Here is a 6,241-nt window from a genome sequence, read left to right as displayed (position 1 = left end):
CAAATGCTGAGATTGGCTGAAAAATTGTGGGTTTGAGGGTTTTTAAATAATAGATTTTGGATGATTTTGCTTTGCACTTTGTTTTTTGAACCTGGGGGGCGGCAAGGGTGTTGTCAGATGTCCGGTTTTCCACTGGAAGCAGCAGCATGTCCCCCATACGGACCTTATGCGTAGGGGCAGCCAGGGGGCTCTGCACACTACCCCCATCCCAAGCGCTGGCTCCAGAGCTCCCATTGGCTGGGAACTATGGCCAATGGGAGCTGCGGGGCAGAGCCTGTGGACGGAGCAGAGCACAGACCTGCCTGGCCACTCCTCCATATAGGAGCCAGAGGGGGGAGTGCTACTGCTTCTGGGAGCTGCTTGAGTTAAGCGCCACATGGAGCCTGCACCCCTGACCCCTTCCTGCGCCCCAACCCCTTGCCCCAGCCCTGATCCCCCTCCCATCCTCCAAACCCCTCAGTCCCAGCCTGGAGCCCCCTCCTGCACCCCCAAACCCTCATTTCCAGCCCCACACCAGAGCCTGCACCCCCAGCCAGAGCCCTCACCACCTCTCACACCCCAGCCCCCTGTGCCAGCCTGATGAAAATGAGCGAGTGAGGGTGAGGCCTTGGAGAAGGGGCGGGGCAGAGCCTCGGAGGAGGGGCGGGGTAGGAGGCAGGGCAAGGGTGTTCGGTTTTGTGCAAGTAGAAAGTTGGCAACCCTAGGGTTTTGACATATTTTCTAGTTTTCCTCCATAACCGTGAGAGCTAGAACTTTTTAAAAAAAAAACACATGCAATCAAAGATTCTCACATAAATTTGCCTTCCGGGGGCTGGGGCTTTAAGAAATACCCCAAATATCACAAGATATGCAATAAATTCACCAGCGTTGGCTTCGCTGCCTAAGGGACACACGACTGGCTGCATTTAAGGGGGTCCGTGGAATGCCCAGAATGTAGCTACAAAGTCGTAAAATGTATCTCCTGGGATCCCAAAATGTGGCCCTATTAACCATACGGTGAGGACAAAGCCGGTTTTTAGTGCTGGCCTTCTCAGGCTATTTCTAGACCTCTCCCAAGGAAAATGCAAGCCCACACGCAGGTCCCTCACTATAATAAAGTCTAGGTTCTTGTGTGTTTTGCCTGTCATATTTTCCAAGAGACATTTTTACTGTACCTTTTTTAGGCAGGGAACGTACCTCCTTGTCCATCTTCAACATGCCCGCCATGCTATGGTTGTTATAGGAAAATAAAGAAATGATTAGAAAACACAGGCCCCGATCCTGCAAGAAACTCTGTGTTAGGCGTAGGGGTTCCATCTGCACAGGGATCGGTACAGAAGCAGGGCCATAGCGTTGTCCACCTCACAGTGGGGATGTGGGAGGCAGACTCAGCCCTTGGAGAGCCTGAGTTGAAAGGCGCTATGAAAAAGGAAACACGTCATTTAATAAAAGGGTTAAACATTTTGGCCCAGAGTCACAAAGGTATTTAGGTTCCTAATATCCATTGAAAGCAATTGAAGTTACGACCCTAAATACCTTCGTGGATCCAAGCCTTTGGGACCAGGGGCGGCTCTATGTATTTTGCCGACCCAAGCACGGCAGTCGGGCGGCTTTTGGCGGCGCGCCTGCGGGAGGTCCGCTGGTAACGCGGATTCGGCAGCATGCCTGCGGGAGGTCCGCCGGTCCCACACCTTTGGCGTACCCGCCGCCGAAACCCTGGAACCGGTGGACCTCCCTCAGGCGCGCCACTGAAGGCAGCCTGACTGCCACCCTCACGGCAACCGGCAGGCTGCCCCCTGCGGCTTGCCGCCCCAGGCATGCGCTGGGTGCCTGGAGCTGCCCCTGTTTGGAACTCATGCCGAGGGGGAACATTTCACGCAACAAACTAAGGCCGTGATCCACCAAGCTGCTCCACATGGATGGGCGTCTGCGACCGCACAGAACCTGGCTGATGCATTTCAGTGGGGCTCCTTGTAAGTGCTGGGCTTCACCCCCAGGAAGCAGGTTGCAGCATCACGGTCTAAAGAAATAAGGCCCAGGTCCTCAAAGGTACATAGGCTCCTAACTTCTGAGTTGGGCCGAAATGAACAAGATCCTGGTGCAGGTGAATCATTTCCTTTTGCTGCTGCCTTCCAGGTCCTTAAAGGTACAGAGACCATGTAGCCTGGTTTTTGGGAGCTAGCAGAAAGTGAAAAGAAGCAGCCAGGCAGATATATAAGGCCTGGTCACAAACCGAGAGCTGCTGAGCACCCGTAACTGGGCTAGGAAAGGTGTTCAGTCAAGTGCTGTCGCCACCACCCAGTCCTGAGCAGCATCCTGCTTTGGAGAAGTAACTGTACCTGTAGCAGGTGAGTAACTTAATTCCCACTGCAGCTAAGTCCCACCCCCTTGCCTGTCCTCATTGGTGGTGCCACCAGCTAGCTCCGTCTGCGCCACCTCTGGTAGGGTGAGATTCCTTCAATGAGACTGAAGTAAGGAGACACTTCTCAGTGTCTTCTGCCCTGGGCACAGAACAGAGCGTGAGGGAGAAGGAGCCCACCCTGCTGCGCTCAGCATTATCGGCAAGGTAGGGAAGGGGGATGGGAGGGGTGGTGGAAAGGCCCCAGGGTTGAGTGAATAGCCACCCCATTCTGCTGAGCCCTTCCAATGCAGGTTTCGGGACTCTCTGCTGCTGGAGCTCAGTCAGTGTTGGGGCGAATATATGAAGCCATATAAATCACTCTGCAGAGGCATGTTCCTATGGCAGTAGACATGTCCTGAAGAGGACCCTACAAAGCTGCTGAGAATAGCGAGATTAGCAAGGAGGCGCGTTCCCCTGTGAAAGAGAGCGATCTCGATGTTTCCAAGGCAATACCAAGATGCCACGCTGCATCGAGTCAGCTCCTCTCCTGGCAGGTTGCCTCAGCACAGTAGAAGGCATGGCCCAGGCAAATGTAACAATCCGGTGTGGGGTGAGGAGGGGGAGAGAGTGCTATCTAGTGATTAGAGCAGAAGACTCAGAATCAGGGCTCAGGGTTTGTGTTCCCAGCTCTACCACCAATTTGCCAGTCACTCTTGGGCAACTCTTAGCTTCAGCTCTCAGTTTCCCCACTGGTAAAATGGAAATAATGTCTGACTCTAACAAGTGTTCTGAGGCTCCATTTATTGGCTCTAAAATGCTATGAGAGCCTCAGGTGAAAGGCGCACTAGACGCACACGTAATATAGTGTGCAGTGAACTAGGCAGAGGCCAGGGTAACAGGGCACGGCGTGGCGTGCATCCTGCCGTGGTATGCCCAGAGGACAAGACACCCCATTTCTAACACAGCGTGCAGGCTAATGGTACCTTGATGGAAAGATCACATGACTCGATGCAGCTCAGTGGCAGAGCACAGAGCGACAGGCTGGCAGGTCCCTATGCCGGCCAAGTACAGGCGAGAAATCAAATGTCAAGGCAGTTGATGCTGGTAGGAGCAAATAAATGGAAGAGAAGGGACGTGTGCATTTGAAATCAGCATCTGGCACCCCTAAGCCAGCAATTCTCCTACCCACGGCCTGCGGCCACTTGCGGCCCATGTGACATCCTCAGGGCCGTACAGGTAGTATATGTGTTGTGTGCATGTGGCCCACGTAAGACAGAGAGCTGCATATGCGCCCCACAATGGCAAATAGGTGGAGAACCACTGCCCTATGGTTGGGCTCATTTTGGTGACAAGTCAGTAACGGAAGGTTGCATGAGTCTGAATGTTTGGCTAGAGCCGAGCACCGTTCTGCACTATACAGAGCCTCAAGCCTCCATGAAGGCTACACCATGTCTTCCCATTGCTCGTACACAGCGGTCTGTTGAGTGGCTTGGTCTGGTGTCATGTATCATGACGGGAGGCAGCTCCATCTTTAAACACTGAAAGCATTTTGATTGCCTCACTGGGATGTGGGGAGAGGTGGGAATGTTTGAATTTACACCCGGCGTTTAGCTTCTGATCGAGAGAGCAGGCTTCACTGGTACCTTAAAACATCATTATCTTCCTTGTTCAGAGACTTCCCCTGAACCAGAGGCAGAGCGTGAGAACTCAAGCCAGAATGAAAAGCCTGAAGGCCAAGTTTAAGAAGACTGAAGTGAGTATTACTGAAGGGGGGTTGGTGATTCAGTAGGGGGCACTGCCAGACTGATGCCCCGGCATGATGCTAGTGGATACTGTGCTGCTGGAGATGAGAAATGAACGGAAACCCTGATTGCTTGTCATCATTAAAGACATTTTTGCAAGAGTGAGGGTATTGCCACCCGCGGCCAAATGACAGCTCGGGTCATTTACATTCTAGCAACCTAAGTTCCCCCCCGGCAGTTTCAACTGGATGCAGCATTATCCACTCTCGGTCCATCACCTAGCAGGCGCAAAGAGTGTGTTTCATACAGTCAGCTTGGGAAGAGCTCTGGGCCCCATTCTGTATGAAGAAGATGCTGAAGTCGTTATCTTTCCAGCCAAGGGTTCACCAGAACGAAATCTGAACATCCCCCAGCACTGGCTCCTGGTTCAGAGTGTCCTGGCCAGGGTAGAATGATGGCCTCCTCCCCCACTCTTGTGCTGTCATTAGTCCACTGTTGTTCCCCCTTTTCACCTGTATGTGTTACTCGGTGCGTTACCCTAGTTCTGGCCGTCCATCTTCTGGGGGACAGCCAGCGTCTGTGCTGTCTCACGCGGCCACAGAACTGGTCGCTGAATTGCAAATGCAGTGCCTCACTCTGCCCTCCTTTACCTCTCTGCACTCCGCTGAGTGCAGTGGGGTTGCCCAGGGGTAGCTGGGCTTCTCTGGACAGTGGTGAGTCTCCTGGTCTTCACTTGAAATGCTGCAGCAGCACTGCCGCACAGCTTCAGTGCCGATACTCCGGTGACCGGAGAGTGACGGGAAAGAGAGAAAGGCAGACAACTAACAAGGCTTGTTTGTGGCCTTTGCATATGTCATGTGAGCAAGTTTCTTTCCCAGTCTGCTCTGCAAAGGTACCAACCTGCTCCCCGAGATTTGGCTTTATTAGCAAAACACTAACAACAGCACCACAAAGCTCAGATTGTGCCTTTTGCCCAGGCTTGGCTGGTCCTAGTGTTCCTCCCTCCAGAGTGCTCAGCCCACTCTCTAGGTCCTCTCTTGAAAGATCCACTCCCTCCTCCTTGACTCAGTGAGCCAGTAGAACCCCCTTGATCCTGCTGGGAAAGGGTTAACAGCTGCAAAGAGGGTGGGACACTTCGGGCGAAAGCTGCCAACCTGGGACAGCTAGTAACCCCATTGAAGTCAGTCAGCCCAACCGTGCTTCCATGGAAGTCACTAAGACTACAGCAGACAGGACACCAGGCTGGGAGCCAGGGGCACCGAGCTCTGTTCCCAATTAGCTCCCTGACTCACTGTTTGACCTTGGGCAAGTCACTGCCCCTCTATGCCTCAGCTTCCCCATCTGTAAAATGGGGATACTACTGCTCCCTCACCTTTGCCAAGTGTTCTGAGAGCAATGGATGCAAAATGCTCTAAGTGTGAAGTATTCTCATCACTTCTGGGAGGAGAGTGAGCAGGATTTGATTCACTGGGCTTCATGCCAGTGGCCTGAGGAAGCTGTTTCTTCCCACTCTCTGTGGAGCGCAGCATATAGACTGGCTTTCCCTGACACAGGGCCATTCTCTGTAATATCGCAGTGCCACAGGGTGCAATCGCCGAGTCAGTGATTCAGCTGTCAGAAGCGGCTGCTTCTGTGCAATGGATCAAATTCCAAGTGGAAACAGAATGGTTCCAGAGAAAGGAAGGGACAGAAGTAAAGGGCGGAGAAAAGAAAAACGAGGCAGAGTAAAGGAGAGGGAGCGTGGGGAGCCGAGGTGGAATTTTAGGCCCCAATTCTACAGCCGACTCCGCATGGACAGATCCTGGTGCCTGGGGATACCAACGCGCCCTCGCTCATCAGCCAGACGTGCAGTTATGTCTGCTCTCCACCTGGCACGGAGAGCTCTCCAGCTGCTGCTGGGCGGATCAGTCCAACAGAACAGGGTCGCCGCCGGGCAATGGTATAGGAGCGGTTTCTCACTCAGGTTTCCAGCTCCGCAGGACCAAGCGCGTCAGGTTTCCACTGGGGCGGAATTAAGCCTAGGCGACAGAAAACCGACACTCTTCAATTATTTAGCAACAAAGAGGAGGACTCCAGAGCTCCAGCCTTAGCTTTGGTGCCCGCAGTGTGGATAAAACGGCGTTTCCGCTCCCAGCTGCAAGATGAAGGCAGCGGCTGAGCCGATTGGAAGCTCCGGAGG

This window comes from Mauremys mutica, chromosome 24 (genome assembly GCF_020497125.1).
Source record: "Mauremys mutica isolate MM-2020 ecotype Southern chromosome 24, ASM2049712v1, whole genome shotgun sequence".
NCBI classification, from domain to species: Eukaryota; Metazoa; Chordata; order Testudines; family Geoemydidae; genus Mauremys; species Mauremys mutica.
Note: the sequence above shows the minus strand (reverse complement) of the source record.